We start from the raw sequence: 17,268 nt of genomic DNA, 5'->3' as shown, positions 1-17,268 counted from the left end.
TGTTCTTGCCTGCCACGACTTGATGTTCTTCAGTGTCAAGGTCGGTTTGTTGTATACTCCGTGGCCCAGATCCCTTGGCGGTCACATCCTGGGGCTCTGCCACCCCTGCACCCCGGCCTCATGCCACCTCTAGTGCGTTCTTCTTCTGTGGGTCCAATTGCTCAGTGATGGGGTGATATTCCCTCTCCACCTGGCCTGTCCCCGTCAGGGTGCTCACCGACCAGCTTGACCCAAGTTCCCTCTTTCCTTCTCCCTGTTTGACCCTGTATGAGGTCGCAGCAGAGGTTTGGACTCACCTAAAGCACCCTCGACCCTATTTCTATGAAGATGCCCCCTCAGCTATCCCAGCTAAGGGATCCGCCATCTGGAAAACAAAACCATAAACAAACTTAAAGACCAGCTCCTTGGCCCCTCTACAGGCTGAAGATCCTATCTGGACCTCCCCGGTCCTCCTGGGCTGTCCCTGGCCCCTAATCTCCCTAGTGCCCCTACAGTTTCCTGGCACGGTGGCTCAGCGGCGATCCCCGCCCCGGCTACACCCTTTCAGGGCTCTCTCAGGTCTTCTCCCCCTTTGTGTGGCAGAGTCTCCACACCGCTGCCCTGGCACTCCACCTGTGGGTCACGCTGTCTTCGGGTTCATATCCCGTTGGGCCCTCCGTGGCTGTGCTTCCTGCTCCTCTTCTGTCAGGAGCAGCCTCCAGCCATGCTGTCTGCCTCTGCTCCTTTGGAGCCCCGCTGTCTCCCTGGTGGAGCCAGTAGCTGCCTCTCCCTGGGGCTCTCCGCCCCTCTCGCCAGCGGAGCTGTTAATTGCTCTGTCCTGGGGCTATCCGTCTTTTCCGCGGCTGCAGCTGCTGCTTTTAACTTCCCTGGCTGCCGTCCTTTCCTGACATCACCGGCTGGATGCACCTGTATAAACAAGCGGCTGACGCGCCACGTGGGTCCTCTTGGCGGCGTCGCGTGTTCCTCCTTGGGTTCTACAGGTAAGCCCAGTTTACTAGTTGTCTCCCCGGGACAGAGGGGAAGAGATAGGGACAGGCCTTGGCCTTCCCTTCCCCTACTCAAGGCAAAGGAACAGTTAAGTGTACAGGGGAGAGCAGGCTGTGCCCTCTAACAGGCTGCTTGGAGAGAGATATAGTCATTCTGGATCTTCCCCTCTGGCAAGGTTAGCTCTGCCTCTAGAGGCCACGTTCCAGTTTTATTGGCACAATCCTGCTTTTTAATATGACTTATTTTAGGATCCCTAAATTTCCTGGTTTTCACTTGAAACCACTGGTTTTGTTTATAATTTTTTCATGCACAGAGGACTCTGAAATAATAAAAGGACTTTATCTGGACTGGAGTTTCCTGGAAGCTTACTGGTGTCACTGTCAAGATTGTCCTTCCTATAAATCCTACTTCAAACTGCAGGTTCCTTGAAGGTTGTTACAGTAAGCATAGAGACCCTTTATTAAAAAATTCCTGCTGTATGAATGAAAAATTATTTCTGTAGTTCTCTTTTACCTTAATTGGGTACTGAACAAGCTTTATGCTGACCATTATTCAAGGCCGAAGCCTATTATACAAAGGTGACTCATCCTTATTAGAACAAAACCCCTGCTCTGGCCCTTCTAAGAAGGTTGGTTAGAAACAGATGGGTACCTTTGGTCCTTCAGTACCCTCATTTCTCTCTTCACCTGAAACAGAAATCCTCTGGCAACTGTATGGTTATAAAGCACAGTTTCAGATAGTCATCATCTGTAAGCAACTGCAGCATTGCATCTGCAGAAATTCCTGATTTCATATTAATTTGGAGATCCTAAAAATTGATGTTCCTATTTTGAAAATATAATAATCTTAGCTCTACTCTACCTCGCTGCTACTTAGGGTACCTTAAAGATGCACTAATCTCTTCCTAATCTGCTAGGGTCTAACAAGGTCTACTGGAGCTCTTCTCCCAGCCCTGCCTGTCACATTTCTGCTCATTCTTTTAAAACATAAATTGGTCGGCCAGGAAGTATGAAAAACATAATCCAAAGGAAAAAGTTTCTGAAAATATCACTGAAATAGGAGTCTACTGAATCTAAACTACAGCAGTTGCTGTCACTTCTGCTAAGGAAGTCTTAATGTCTAATTTATATTAATCATAGAGGAGAAAATAGGTTTAATTTAGAATTAAAACAAGATAAAAAATCATGTCTGCTGGTTCTGGAAAAATCATTTCAAAGGGAAGAGAACAATCTTACTACAGTAGCACCTAAAGACCCCACCTGAAACTGGAACTTCATTGCACTAAATAGACAGGACAAACAGTAAGAGAGAAACAGATTCACAAAGTGGAAAAGTAATTTGCCCAAAGTCACGCACAGGAAGTCAGTGGCAGAACCAGGGATAGACCCTGGTCTCCCACTCTTCCCACTCTAATGCAGAGCACCTTCATCTAATACCTCATTTGAGGAGGGTTATTTTTTTCATGTGATCTGCCATTTTAAAAGTGTTCTGCAGCTGTGCATGTGTCACGGCATGACTGTAGAGTGCTTTTAGGGGCCCAATCATGTGAAAAATGTAACTTGTGTAAGTGCCCTAAGAGTCAGGTGGCAACCTCCATTAACACCTGCCTTGCTGCCAAACCTATTTAGCATCTGTTAAGAAAAGAGAAAATAACGTTTTCCTTAGCTAGGTTGGACTAAGGAGATGGATAATAGTCAATAATTTGATATTTGAAAATGTCAGAGGCATGAAAAGGATAATAGACCTAGATTTATTTAATGAAAACTAAAGCTACCTCTTTTCTGAAAAGAGGTGACAGATATCATCAGATTAAAAAGGGTGAACAAATAAATGTTTAGTCTAGATAATAAATTACATACCTACAAATCTTGCTCTGTGAAGGGTATAATTTTATTTTGTCTACATTTTGGGTCAATGATCACATACAATGAACACAGGGCACCTGTGAGAACATCTTAGTACAATCCATGCAAGCTTCACTCTCAAAATTCCTGTGATGTCATAATAACCCAATAATGTGCACATATATTTTATTTCACTCATTTGTCAATAAACTATAATATAGCCTATGCAAAATACAGGTGAATATATATTGGTTTAGGTACCAGAAGACAGGCAAAGAACACTATTGCAATGTATGGTACCCATGGGTGAATCTGGAATTTTGAAAAGGGGCTGCAGATGGTTTGATGTATCATCCTATGTAATGCACCACATTTTTTTCAGGTAAAAATAAACTAGAAGCTTTAATAGTATGCTAAGGGCCTAGGGCTACATTATTCAGTTTAAGATTAAAGGAAAAATAAATGTAACTTTATTGGAATCTGTATTAATTTGATATATATCTATATATCTAGAAGTGATCAATCAGCTTGTTTCCATTATTTCTTGTCCTCCCTTGGGGGGCCTTGGTGAACAGATGCTCCCCCAGGCCCTGATGTATGCTCTTGGTATACTTATAGGCTGCCACCAAGTCCCTTCTGAGTCTTTTCTTCTCTGGGCTGAACAGTCCCAAGTCTTTCAGCCTCTTCTCATATGACCTGGTCTCTAGGCCTCTAATCATGTGTGTGGCCCTCCTTTGGACTCTCTTAAGCTTCTCCACATCCTTCCTGAAGTGTGGCACCCAGAACGATGCAGAACTCCAGCTGCAGCCTCACCAAGGCTGAGTAGAGAAGGAGCATGACATCCTGAGCCCTGCTTAAGATGCGTCAGTACATGCATGCCAGTGTTTGATTAGCTCTGCCATCTATGATATTGCATTGGTGGCTCACAGTGGCAAGATGTAGGGGCTGCATGTGCACCCCCTAAGAGTGTTGGTGCATCCCCTGGCAGGCCGCACTCCCTGCTTAGGCGATGGGGGGGGGAGCAGATGGGAACACCGGTGCCCCCCCCCATGAGTGCCAGCTGGGGAGGAGGAGTGCCAGGTGAAGCATCACGGCCACTTCTGGTTGGCGAGATCAGCTGTGGGGGGACTCCCCCCCAGTTGCTGACATGTCACTGGGGGGGCACGTGCCCCCCTCCCCAAGGTGGCACCAGTCTCTCATGGTAGTTCATGTTCATTTTGTTGTCTATCACCACACCCAGGTCTTGTTCAGATGTGATGCTAGCAAGCATAGCACTGCTGAGCCTGTGTGTTGTGGATTATTCCTCCCCAAGTGGAGCACTTTACATTTCTCCATATTAAACAACATCTGGTTGAGGTCTGCCCACCTCACGAGCCTGACCAGGTCGGCCTGTATTGCTAGCTTGTCTTTGAGCATGACCACACTCCCCCATGGTGTGGTGTCATCAGCGAACTTTGCTAGTTCACTTTTAACTGAATCCAAGTAGTTGATGAACATGTTGAATAGCACTGGTCCAAGTACTGAACCCTGAGGCATGCCACTGGTCACCCTCTGCCATCATGACTCAGTTCTGTCAATCAATACTCTCTGGGTCGTACCACAAAGCCAGTTACCTAGCCACCAGACCATAAAATAGTTGAGGCACCTTTTCCCCAATTTTTTTATGAGGACTTTGTGGGAGACCAGGTCAAAGGTCTTTTTGAAGTCCAGGTATATGACATCAACCTCATTTCCCCCATCCAGGTGGTAAGTAACTTGACTGTAGAAGGAAATGAGGTTAGTCTGGCATGATGTGTCCATAACAAAGCCATGTTGGCTATTCTTCAGAATATTGCCTTCTGCTAGCCTGTCTGTAATGAATTATTTGATAATTTTCTCCAGGATTTTACCAGGGATTGAGGTCAAACTGATTGGCCTGTAATTTCCCAGGTCCTCCTGTCTCCCTTTCTTAAAAATAGGCACCATGCTGGCCTTCTAATCTTCTGGGACCTCTCCTGAGTGCCACGAGTCTTCAAATAATTTTGCTATCAGTTGCACAATGACATTTGCCAGTTCTTTTAGGACCCTTGGATGTAGTTCATCTGGTCCTGCTGACTTGTAGGTATTTAGCCTTTGTAGGTGCTCCCCCAAAGACTGCCCTCATGCTGGACCTGGTTGATGTAGTCAACAGTAGTATCTGGCTGGGTGGTCTTGACCTCTTGGAGTAGGAGGCAGGGCACATGCAGCGTAGGCAGCTCCATGCACTGGGCTGGCACAGCAGGATCTGTCTACCCCTGCCTGGCATAGTCCAGAAGATCACCGATATCAGTGATGTTGGCCAGGACCATCCTCCTGGCAGTGCACACAGGGCAGCTCCATTTCTGGCACTACCAGCTGTGGGTTTTTCAGTAGGGGCTCAGTGAAGAGGTCAGTGCCCTGGGTGACCATGTCTGGGGACCTGGAGGTAGAGACCATGGCTCCATGCTGCATTGCTACCAACACTGTACTCCTTGCCCGGGTGGGGGGGGCACCGACCGCGGGGCCCCGCACCAGTGCCCGGGCCCGCCGAGCCGCCCCCGGCCTGCCCGTCTCCGGGGCAGGTCAGCAGGACAAGGTCAGATGTGGACCTGACTGTAGAGGCAGACCAGGCCCTGCTTGTCCTCCCACAAGAGGAGGCTTAGGACTCCTACACAGACCCAGTGTTGTCCAGGCCAGAAGACCCCTAGCACTCATCACTGGAGCTGAATAAGAGCTCCAGGGGCATGGGCAGGGTGCTGAAGCAGTGTCTGACAGAGCGAGTCTAGCAGCTAGCTTTTAGAGCACCAGTCCTGCCATCTGCCTTCACAGAAGGCACAGGAAAGGCTCAAAAGCAATGGCATAGAGCAGGCCTGACTGCGGGCAGCCTTGATACCCTCCCTGCCTGAATGTGATGGGCTCCATCAGCATCCAGTTGAACTTGACCACACATACAACACCTGGAGAAACCACACAAGACAGAGACTGAAGCCAAACACCTCAGCACACCTGTGAGGTACCCATAATCCACCCTTTCAAATGCTGAGGAACAGGAGGGTGAATGACAAGCCCACCTAGCATGTGAACTCAAGGAGGTCCCAGACCTGGTACAAATTATTGAAGATGGTCCTCCCTAGCAGCATGTATATCTAGTTAGGGTGGATCATGTCTGCTAGCACAGACTTCAGGTGCCTGTGCTAGCCTTCACTATCACCTTGTAGTCCATGCAAAGGAGGGAAGAACACCAGTTCCTCAAGTCATAGGGGTCTCCCTGCTTGGGCAAGAGGGTCAGCACAGCCATCCTGCTTGACAGGGGGAGCTCCCTATCCCCTTTGCACTTGGCCCAGACTACAGCAAGGTCTGGGCCAAGGGCATCCCAAAAGGCATAGAAGAACTCTGAAGTCAGCCCATCGATGCCTGGCACTTTGTTAGTGGGCATCAGACAGAGGGTGCCTGAGAGCTCAGCCGGGGTGAGAGGAGCCTCCAGCTGGTCCCAGTCACCCACACTGAACTGTGGCAGTCCCTCCTGCAGGACCTGTTGGGTATTGGTGTTGATTGGGTTCAGTGAGAAGAGCTCTGGATAGAAATCCTTACCCTCTCTTGCAGCTCACCAGGATCCGTGAGGGGGATTTCATTAACCACCAAGAGGCAGGCAATGTACTTCTTGGCACCCTTCCTCTTCAGGATATAGAAGCAGGGGCTGCAGTCCATCTCCTGGAGGAGCTGGATCTATGAGCAGACAAATGCACCATGGGCATGGCAGTTATCCACAGCTTGGATCTTCTCCTGCTTCTCCCAACATTCTCCACAGAGGGATGGATTGTCAGTGGACAAGTACCGTTCCAACACGGGCACCTTCCTCTCGAACTGGTTCCTGGCTGCCTCCCTCTGCCAGCTGTGCCCCTAGGTGTATCTGTGGCAAAAGAAAGGGACATACACCTTCCTCATCTCCCACCATCTTTAGCCACAGGGAAGGCCAACTACTGCTCATGCCAAACCAGCCAGAACTCCTGGAAGGCTGCCACAAAGTCCACAACCTCTAGCAGGCCGTTGTTAAAGTGCAGTAAGCCAACCCCAAACACCTGGACTGCAGCATGACACAAGCATAGACAAGATGGTGGTTGCTGAAGAGGGCTGGCCTAATGCCAGAGGTATGGACTTGGGTGGTGTTCAGCACTGAGATGTAAATTTGGTCCAACCAGGAGTGACATGCCTGATCCTCCTTCATGCTCACACAGGTGAAGGTCATGGTGTCGTGAGGGTGGCAGGTGCATCAAACATCCACCAGGGCATGGCAGGAGAACCCCCCTGAGGATGTTGGAAGCAGCCTGGCTCTACTCCTTGCTTTTGCAGTCCTGCATCTTGAAGGTGACATTAAACACTCCATCAAGAACCAAGCACTTGTGAAGGTTGAGGGTACCAAGGCAGGCAGCCACCTGCTGGTAGAACCAGGCCATCTCCGAGTTGTACACAAGGCATAGATGTTCAGCAGGTTTAGAACAAGTCTCTGAGATGGAGCAGATGGCCCAGCACCACCTCAGTGTCCCAGAGGATTTCTGGCTGCAGGCTCGGGGAGGACAGGATAGCCACCCCATATAATGTCTGTCAGGTGGCTGAAATACACCCTGTCTTTCCACTCCAGTTGCCAGCTGATTTCAGTGGCTGGAATCATGTGGATCTCCTGCAGGAAAAGCACAGAGGACCCCCGCTCCCAAAGGAAAGAGAGTGCCTGGCACCTGTGGAGACCCATCCTGTAGCCACAGACATTAAGGGTCATGATGTTGAGTGACCTCATTGCTGGGGGGCATCAGCAGACTCAGCAGAGGCCTCATGAGCAGCAATGCCAGGCCCAGAGCCTAGTAGCAATCCTGCCACCCTCCCATAGACAGGGTATCTTGGAAGCTATGGGCCCACATGTTCCCAGCATTGCACCGTTTCAGCCCCCTGCCTTCCCCCACCAGCACCCTCATGATGTTAAGGATGCGGTAGAAGTCCCCTCATTGGTCCCAAGTGAGCTGCACCCTGTCTTAGGGAAGGGGATCTTCTCCATCAGGGTTCACCAGGGTGAGCCCCAGAGCTCCCACCTTCCCCAGATGTTCAGAGGGGGGAGGGGCCTACTGCCAGACCCAACCCAGGGGTGGCCAAAACCACTGTCCTGGTGCTCACAGTGTTGGGAGGCAAGTCATGGTGGCAGAGTAGCGGGTCTCCTCCAAGGGTCCCTCTCCAGGATGGCATGGCTGTCCTACATCCTTCTCCATGGAGTCAGCTCTTTTAATTTTCCCTGGGGGTGGGATGTCTGGTGCAGCTCAGGGGGTGATAGGGATTTCTTTCAGTTCTGCCCTCCTCTTGGTGGGCTGGAGGGGGACTTCCTCCATATTGGAGTGTCTGAGCTGCACCTGGGCCTTCTGCTTTGCTTTGGCAATGGAGCGCTGCCCAAAGGGGACCAGTACCCACTCAGCCATGGGGTCATCCTCGGGTGGATCAGCTTTAGGGCAATGGGGAGGCATGGGATTGGGGGGAGGAGAAGAGGAGGGTGAGGTGGGATGGTTGCAGTGGGGATGGGGTCTGGGGTAGGGGCATCCCGCTCCCTCCCCTCTTCTGCCTGTTCCCCATCACCACCCTGGAATCCCACTGGTGGCTGAGGCGCAGGGTCTCCTGAGCTTGTGGGGGGACTGGGTGCTGCAGCTAGGGTGCCAGAGGTGCCAGTGGTGAGGGCACCCCTCTCTCCAGTGGGGACCTGTTGTGCCCCCTGTTGGCCTAGGGGGCACTCCTGGTGCAGGTGCCTCGGTGTGCACCACTGAAAGTAGACTCAGTTCAGAGCCCCTTGAAAGTGGACCCAAGGGCTGGAGCCAGGGGAGGGGAGACACATACACACGGGGTTGGGGGAGGCTGGTTTGGTTAGCTGAAAAACAGACAGGAGGGCAGGGGGAGTGGGACACAGGACTCACTGTAGAAGGGATCTAGAGAATAGGACTGAGAGGGACTTCAATAGTAGCCTTCAGCTACCTGAAGAGGGGTTCAAAAGAGGATGGAATTAGACTGTTCTCAATGGTGGCAGATGACAGAACAAAGAGCAACAACCTCAAGTTGCAGCAAGGGAAGTTTCGGTTAGATCAGTAGTTGTCAACCAGGGGGGTTGCATACCCCTAGGGGTACTTAAAAGGGTCATAGGGGGTACCACAGAACTCTGCGTGTGTGTGGGCAGTCAGAAGTGCAGCCTGGCCACGTGGAGAGCAGCAGGGTCCGGCTGGTAAGTATGTTGTAGGGCTGGGGCACATACCTCCAGATCTGCGCGTGGGGCAGGGTGGGCTGAGGCCTGGGCCGTACTGGGCTCTTCCCAGCAGGGGCTGGGCTGGGGCGGGCTGTGTTCGGGGGGGGGTGGCGGCGCTGGCAGGGCAGTTGGGGGTGGGGGCTACTGCAAATTCTGAAATGACTGCAGCCTCCCCCCGTAGCACCACTCCCATAGGCCCCCAAAGCGAGGGAGGGAGTGGGGTTGGGGTTGGGTTGGGGTTGAGGCTAGGGCTGGGCCTGAAGCAGGGTCAGGTGCTGCACAGCCAGGCAGAGCGTGGGACAGAGTCACAAGCAGCTCATCTGGGGGATGCAGAGGGTGGGGGCGCAGGTGGCAACTCTTGCTGCTGCACACACCCTAGGAGGACATGAGGGGCATGTGCCCCCACATGTGCATGCAGGATGTGGCAGGCTGTGGGCCGCTGTGGGCTGGGGCCAGGGCAGCACCGGGCTGTTCTGGGAAGGGGGCCTGAGTGGGCTATGGAAAATTTTGGGGTGGCATCAGCCCCTCCCATAGCCCCTCCCAGTGCTGCTGCCGCCCGCTCTGAGCGCAGCCCGGCCCCCCACCAGAAAGAGCCCAGTGCCCCCACAGCAGCAGCTTGCCCATCCCCCCCAACAGATCTGGGAGCACATGCCCCCATGCCCTCCCAGGACACATGCAGCAGCAGGAGCCATCCCTCCCACCCTCCAGATGAGCCACTTGTGGCTCCGTCCTGCGCCCCACCGTGCCTGAGCAGTGCCTGCCCCTGCCCCACTCCCTCCCCACTGCAGGGCCTCGATCTGCACCCCTCCCTCCACCCCTTAAAATCAAGAAAAAAATATAAAGGTGTACAACAGGTGAAACTTTGAGACAGAGGTGGTACACTTGTTAAAAAAAGGTTGAAAACCCCTGGGTTAGATATTAGAAAGAATTTTCTTACTAGGAAGGTAGTAAAACACTGGAACATGTTAACAGGAGAGGTGGTGGAATTTCCATCCTTGGAGGTTTTAAGATGCGGCTAGACAAAGCTTTGGCAGGGATGGTCTAGTTGGGGATGGTCCTGTTTTGAGCAGGTTTTTGGACTAATGACCTCCTGAGGTCCTTTCTAACCCTAATTTTCTATGATTCTATGATAAGTGATAAAGACAGGGGGTGCTGCCGAAGCAGCTGGAGCATTGGAAGGGCAGGCTCTGGTGCTAGCGCTGTGCGGTCTCCTCGGCTAGCTGGCATGGGTAGCATTTGGGTCCCACTGGTAGTGTGAGTTCCCCACAGTCTGCACAGCAGCCAGGCAGCTCAGCACAAGAGCAGGAACCAGGAGTTGAGATGGGTGCTGGAATCAGGAACAGGTGTGCAGACATGTAGCCCCCTCCCCAAGCAGGGGTGGGGGGAACGGCAGCAGTGGCAGCAGTCCAGGGGCCAGTCCAGGTGGAGCAGGCAGGGGGCTGACCCCATAGGCAGACACTACAGGAGCCCTCTCCGGGGGAGCAAGGCAGGGCAGCAGACTCCACAGGGGAGAGAGGATCAGTGCAGCTCCTGCCCACCAGAAGTGTCCAAAGGAAGTGCTGGCACCCCCATGTGGCCATAGAAAGCTGGGCAAAAGGGATCTATGGTTTGACCCAGTAAATGGCAGTTTTTAAGTACTGAAGCTGTCTGTCCCTGATGGCTCTATCCTGTGTTCAACTTGTTCTTTGTAAGCCTTACTCCCAAGGAATAGAAGGGAGGGGAAGGGAAAAGGCAAAAATGGAAGGGAAGAAGAGGGGAAGGAGAGGCACATGGGAGGGTGAAAAATTAAAGAAGAAAGAGAAATGGAAAAGGGAATCAGAAGCTACAGCTCTCTCCTTGAAACACTGTGTTTACCTAGGCATTTTCAATGACTCAATATTCTAAGAATTATGATACCCACAGAGTAAGAGTATTTTCCCTTTGGATACAAGTCATTCTACTAAATTTATTCTCCAGGGGGACCAATTAATTTTTTTTGTACCAGTGTAAATCTAAAATAACTCTGCCGAAGTTGCTATGAATTTATACCAGTGCTAAAGCTTTTGTTATGAAATATTTTTCAGTTCCCTGCATTTTTGGCTCTTATCCCGACAACACTGGAACCTTGGTGTACATAGGGAACTCAGAATTTTTCTGCTTTTCAGCCACATGCTACAAAGCACATAAGTATATGTTTAATGTAAGAGTAGTATGTAATACTAGTAGGTTAGGTGCTTTGCTGGATTAAGATTTGCATGATAAATTATTCAAAACAAAAGTGTTGTCACAAGTGTTGCACACTCTTACAGTTTTACCATGAGTTTTCTGGGATTTGGCATTCAACCTAAAACACTAGCGCCTGCAGCTTTCCTTTTTAAAAAAAACAGTATATTTCTAGCCTTCACAAAATATTGACTATGTGACCCAAGGGCATCCTAAAGGCTCAGAAACCAAAAGTTAAATGTAAAAACCCTCCAGTTGATTATTATATTTTAAATCTCATTATTTTTTAAGCCAGTATCAGGATATTTAGGTCCTAACTAATGATTTTTGAATGCCTGGGGTTGGCAATACTGGGTATGAACATATTTCTATTCATGGGAGGGAAATGATATAGAAGGCTTGCAGCTGCCTGGGGACATAAATAGCTACAGTCACATTATATTTGTCCATTTATTCATAATACTCCCTGCATGTTCCAAGCCTGAATATTCCTAATACAGACTTTGAAGTCAATGAAAAAACACTTACAAGTATGGACTACTAGAATTACCATAATAAGGGTTTCTGTTGTGCCAATCTCACGCCTCTTTTCACATCTGGAATGCTCTACTGAAATAAATTAAAATCACCCCTGGAATGCAACACTGGAGCAAAAAGGGCTAATCCAGAGATGTCTGACAAGGGGACTGTTAAGCAAAAGTAAGGAAATTATCTTGTATCTGTGCACAGCATTGGTAAAACAGATACTATAATACGATACCCAGTTCTGATGTCCACACTTCCAAGGATGTGGAAATACTAGAGAGAGTTCAAAGGAAGGCCAGAAAAGTGATCCAAGCACTGGAAAACAAGCTTTATGATATGATGCTTAGGAAGCTTAGCTTACCCAGTTTTTTGAAGAGAGGGTCTGAGAGGATACTTGATCACTTCCAGGTACTTTCACTTGGAAATCATACCTGGCAAGGGAGGGCATTCATCACTGTTGACAAAAGTACAGCAAAGCAGTCTCTGCAATTTGATGTTAGACAAAGTCAGCCTTAAAACCTGACACAATTGCCTTGCCCCACAATGCACAGGAAGACCAGACTAGAGGAACTTATGGTTCTTCGACTGTTAAACTCCTTGAAAATGAAACACAATGAAAGCTATGCGAATCATAGACCTGTTCCAAGGCCAAACCCCTTGCAGAAGGCCCTCAGTATTAACAGCACTGTGTTATCCAGCCCCCACAAGATAGCCAGAAAGATGGCAGTCCCTTGGGAAGAGCAGAAACAGGTTTCACTGTGACACCGATGAGATGGCAGGGCTCATGAGAAGGCCATGGGTGCTACGCTGGGCGCGCAACCGTGGCCAGGGCGGGGGAACTGTGGGATGGGGGAGGGGGACAGGACATACCCCTGCAGCCAGTAAAGGTTACACACACGAGCAGGAAAGATCATGGCTACTCTTCTTTTCTTTTCTTTTTTAAAGACATTTTTCCTGTTCCGAGCCAAATCAAGTCCAAATCTGAGAGTCAGCCCAGAACCATACATGGCCCTACAATCAGCAAACGTCCTACAGCCCCACCAGGGGCTTCAGATATTTCCAAAGTCTTTTGGCCGGCATCCTACGTGCAAGCTTGGGGTTCGGATGCCCCCAAGTTTCGCCTGCCCTCAGCCATATATATGGCTGGAGGAGCAAGCTAGGGAGGAGCCTCCTATTTCCATAAAATGAGCATTAAGCCCCAACCCCTCGGCGGGTACTGACCCACGCCAGGAGATCAGCTATCCCCGGGAATGCTTAAGGAGAAACTGCCAGATACACGATGTTTCCCCTGCCAGGCAAGATCCTGGCTAGTCTGTCAAGTCTAGCCCCCGGCCCCTTCCCGTGTGGGGCCGCTAAGAGCCGGGCAGGCACGGGAAAAGCAGCGGCTCCGGCCCCGTGGCGCGATGAAGCCCGTTGGCAGCCGCCCCTGGGGCCCCCGAGCGTCTTGCTCCCCTGCGGCGGGTTTTGGGCCTGGGGGAGCCTGCGGCAGCCCCGGGGCGTCCGCTCCCCCGGCAGCACCTGCGCGCTGGGCCCGGAGGCAGCAGGGCGGCTCCTCCGCCAGCGCCACTCACCTCAGCCGGCCCGCCAGGCGTCCGCCTGTTGCCTGGGCAACCGGGAGCCAGCGCGCACCAATCAGCGCAGCCGCCAGGGCGGGGCGGGGCCAGCGCCGCTCTCCCCGCGCCGCGCCGCCGCCCGCCACTAGGCCTCGGCCCGGTCCCCGCCGCGGGGAAGCGACCGGAGGTGCAGGGTCAGGCTCCTCCCCAGTCGGGGCGGGGGGGACAGGGACCGCGGTGCGTCCCGAGCAGCCCGGCCTGACTCCTGCTGCCTCGCCCCTCCCACACGCGCACCCACGGGCCGGCAGCTTGTGGCCGCGTGAGGGCCTGCCCGGCCCAGCCCCAAGCCGGTCCCATGCACCCAGCACCAGGCCCGCACCTCGCCCTGCCTGGGGTCAGAGCAACCCCGTCCAGTTGCAAGAGGAGGAAGCTCGAATGGAAGATGTCGAGAAGCAGGGCATGCCGAGAGCCACCTGTTTCGTTGTCAGGCACAACATTACCCTGTTGAGACACCAGGTTACGTATGGTTGCAGACACGGGCGGATCTAGGATTTTGAAAAGAGGGGTGAGGGTGGCAAAGTGCATCATCACTTACAACAGACACATTTTTTCTCCCCTTAAAAAGAAACTAGGAGGGTTTACTAATATGGTGGGGGCCTAGGGTGGGATTATTCAGTTTAAGATTGAATGAAAAGCAAATATAACTTCATTGGAATGAGTTGAAAACAATCTGCAGGGCTATGAGGTCGGAGCTTCGTTACCAGGAGCAGCTAACAGGACAGCAGAGCTGCAGTTAGGGGAACATCAAGACTGTTAAAATGGAGAGAGGGTCACGAATACCTGTGAGATGAGTTCGGAAGGGATCAGGTAGATTATAATGAGCCATAAAGTCCATTGACTCCCTCAGCACTGCCTGACTAGAAATGTTGCTGCCACTGCCAGGCAGTTGATTTTAAACTTTGGGTAGAGCAGGAATCAAAGCTAGATGCAAGTGTACCAGTGCACTCTGGATCTGCCCCAAGGATTGACTGGGTGGCAAGTATCAGCGAGGGCAAGTCACTGATATGCAGCAAACGAGTAAGTGGAGGTCATTCAAAATGCCATGTGTTTTACACAGGCCAAAACAATGTCTTTGCAGCCCTTAATGCTGAGCTTAGTGGCCCCTTCAGGCTATTAGATCTCATAATGGTAATGAGTAATTAGAATACAAGCCATAGATCTGTTGGTTTCTGTTTCCAGTTCTGTTATCAGTTTGTTGTGGGACTTTGGTCAAATCATTTTACATTCCTGTCTGAGGTTCCCCATGTCCCTTCACTATCTGAAAACAATGATATAAAACTTAGGGGTTGATCTAGTAAACCAACGTTCTGTTCTTTCAGATCTCTTCAGAAAGCATGGTACATAGTCATGTCCTCAAGGCATTGCATTCCAAACCCTGAACTTCGGTGTTAAATAAATTCCAACAAATTCAAATCTTCTCCCTGCTGCTTCTCACACGTATGTTACAAGCAGGTATGGGGCTACTCCTAAAGTTAAAGCATGTTTAATTGTTTTGGTTAGTGTTTTGCTTAATTAAATAAAACACTTTGAGAAGTTTACTTAATAGAATATTACATGTGTCCATACCTTGTTAGTAACAAGAAGACCTTTAAAATCTAACCATTGCTGTAGTAGTCCACTAGGGTATGTGTGTGAAACATCATTCTACACTGCAACTGAACATATGGGAAATATGCTAAAATATGGGAAATATACTAAAATCCTAGTTAGGATATTTTAGTAAACAGAAGGAGTGAAAGAGTAAGACTGACAGAAGCAAAAGAAATTCAGAGTTAAGTTTCCCATTCTGCCATTAACTTGCCCCTACTGTGTTTTAGAATTGCAAGTTTTCCGGAACTCAGTGGTCTCTCTAATTTGGAATTTCCTTGTTTGTTGAAGTCAGTCCATAGGTCTTATTTGAATACATGTTATTGTTCATCCAATCTCCTTTTACTGAAAACAGGAAAAAGAGTTAAAAATGATGAAAAATGTTAATTGGCAGAATGCCACAGTGCTGGCAGACAAACATTGAGTATCAGAAAAGCTCACCTTGGCGCCCCCATTCTTATTTCTTCCTTAGAGGTGGTAGAAAGCAGGAACCAGAACCCAACATTTAATAGGCTGGTAGTTCGGACAGCTTAATGGGAAGTGGGCAGTGTGATTTTTGAGAACTCTCGGGGAAGAGGGCCTGGAACTCTAATCTCCTATGTCTTGGGCAAGTGCTAAAACCAGTAGCTTCCAAACAAGAGGTAGTCAGTTCATCAACACCACTGGTGCTTCCAAGTGACTGTAACTGGAGTTTGTGCTTGTTACTAGACTCAATGTTATCACTATCAGTCACGCATTAGGTATGCTCTGCAGCTGTCTACTCAATTAGTGACTTAGCTAGACTTGAGGACCCCAAACCAACTCACTTGTAGGCAGGTAAATAGCACTCATTCATCTATAGCACTCACACATGAATGGCATTTTGGGCTACTTAAGCAGGTTTCAGATCTCAACCCTCTCTAACTCAGCTCAACTTGCCTTTTTGAGCACACTTAGAACTAAGGTGAACTTAAGAAAATTTGGGACATCTGGAACACTTCCCTCTCCCCCCCACAAGTCAGTGGCACTGCTGTGGGTAGTGGCACAGGTTGGTGGGGAGGGGTGCAGCTACAGTTTGGCACACCATGCTGGACTGCACCCTGTCCTCTGTGAGTTCAGGACTCCTGTTTTAATTTTTACCAACCATCTGGGACTGGCCTTTGAAATCCAGGACTGTTGTGGGCAAACCAGGACATACGGTCAACTTGCTTAGAAGGAATCTTCTCCACCTACTTATTCTCTGCTTCAATCCTGTTCTGTCTACTTTGTGTAGGTCCTCAAGGTGTCAGCTGGAGAAAAAAACATGATTAGTGAAGGAAGGAGGGTGCCGTTATCTTTTAGGCTAATGGTCTAATGATTCTTGCATCTGCCTGGAGAACAGAACCGGTGTTCTAGGCCTCTTTTAAACAGAAGGACTTTGAACCTGTATATATCCAAGCTTTCATCAAATGCTCTAACCACCAGGTTATTGGCTATATAGGTTGAAAAAAAACACTTTTCATGCCCCGTGTTGAAGCTACCCCCTGGGCAGCCAAAAAGGGAAGATAGGGGCAGGGTCAGAAGAGCAAGCCAGAGAGAGGCTTTCTCTGTGGCTCAGCGGACAGGACCCTGTCCTGGAAGGGAAGTTGCTGAGTGCCCAGTATTGCCAATTCTCATGATTTTTGCCATTGTTATTAAAGTCTCCACTTCAGGAATATGACAAACATAGCTCTTTCTTTTATATATATACTAGCCAATTCCCTGTCATGAACGACGGATTTCGAAGGAGTGTTTACATTGTCAGCCCTGAAGGTGGCCTTTCTTCTGCCCATTCTGTTGCCTCACACTCCCAAGCCACAGCCCCCCCAGCCCTGCTGCTGCCCCTCACTCCCAACCAATTGACCCTAGTCCTGCCAGTGTCCCTCAGTTTTCTAACTGCAGTACCCTGCCCCCCTGGGCCCTGATAGCGCCCTGCACTCCGACCGCACAGTCCCCCACCCCCACTCCGGTGCTCTAACCTGTCAAACTGCAGCCCCTTGCCTCCCTTCCCCCACCCCTGCAAGCCCTACCAGAGGGCCCCAGCTGTTCCCATCCTGCCTGGGCCAGAGCATGGTGCCCCTAATTCATGCAGGCGGGGTCAGATAATGTCTTGCCCCAGTGCAGTCTGGAGGGAAGAGGAGAGAAGACTTGTGGCTCTCTTGCCCTGGGATAAGGTTGCAGTGCCCTTCGGGCATCCTGGCAAGAGTCCCCCTCTCTGTCCTTCCCTCCCTTCCCCGAGCAGCAGGTC

The 17,268-nt window shown here is 50.4% G+C and overlaps 1 protein-coding gene across 1 annotated transcript in view; it reads right to left on the bottom strand.

Annotated features, from left to right (window-relative positions):
• The window catches only part of MARCH10 (membrane associated ring-CH-type finger 10), a 110,257-nt gene extending 97,366 nt beyond the window's left edge, over positions 1-12,891 (bottom strand). The window contains exon 1 of the mRNA XM_019548484.1: positions 12,185-12,891. The gene's annotated coding sequence lies outside the window, so the exon portion shown is untranslated. The remainder of the gene's footprint in view (positions 1-12,184) is intronic.
• Between the last annotated feature and the right edge of the window lie 4,377 nt (positions 12,892-17,268).

Source organism: Crocodylus porosus, unplaced genomic scaffold (assembly GCF_001723895.1).
Source record: "Crocodylus porosus isolate Cpor-Errol unplaced genomic scaffold, CroPor_comp1, whole genome shotgun sequence".
Lineage (NCBI taxonomy): Eukaryota > Metazoa > Chordata > Crocodylia > Crocodylidae > Crocodylus > Crocodylus porosus.
Note: the sequence above shows the minus strand (reverse complement) of the source record. Positions and strands in the feature narration are given on the sequence as shown.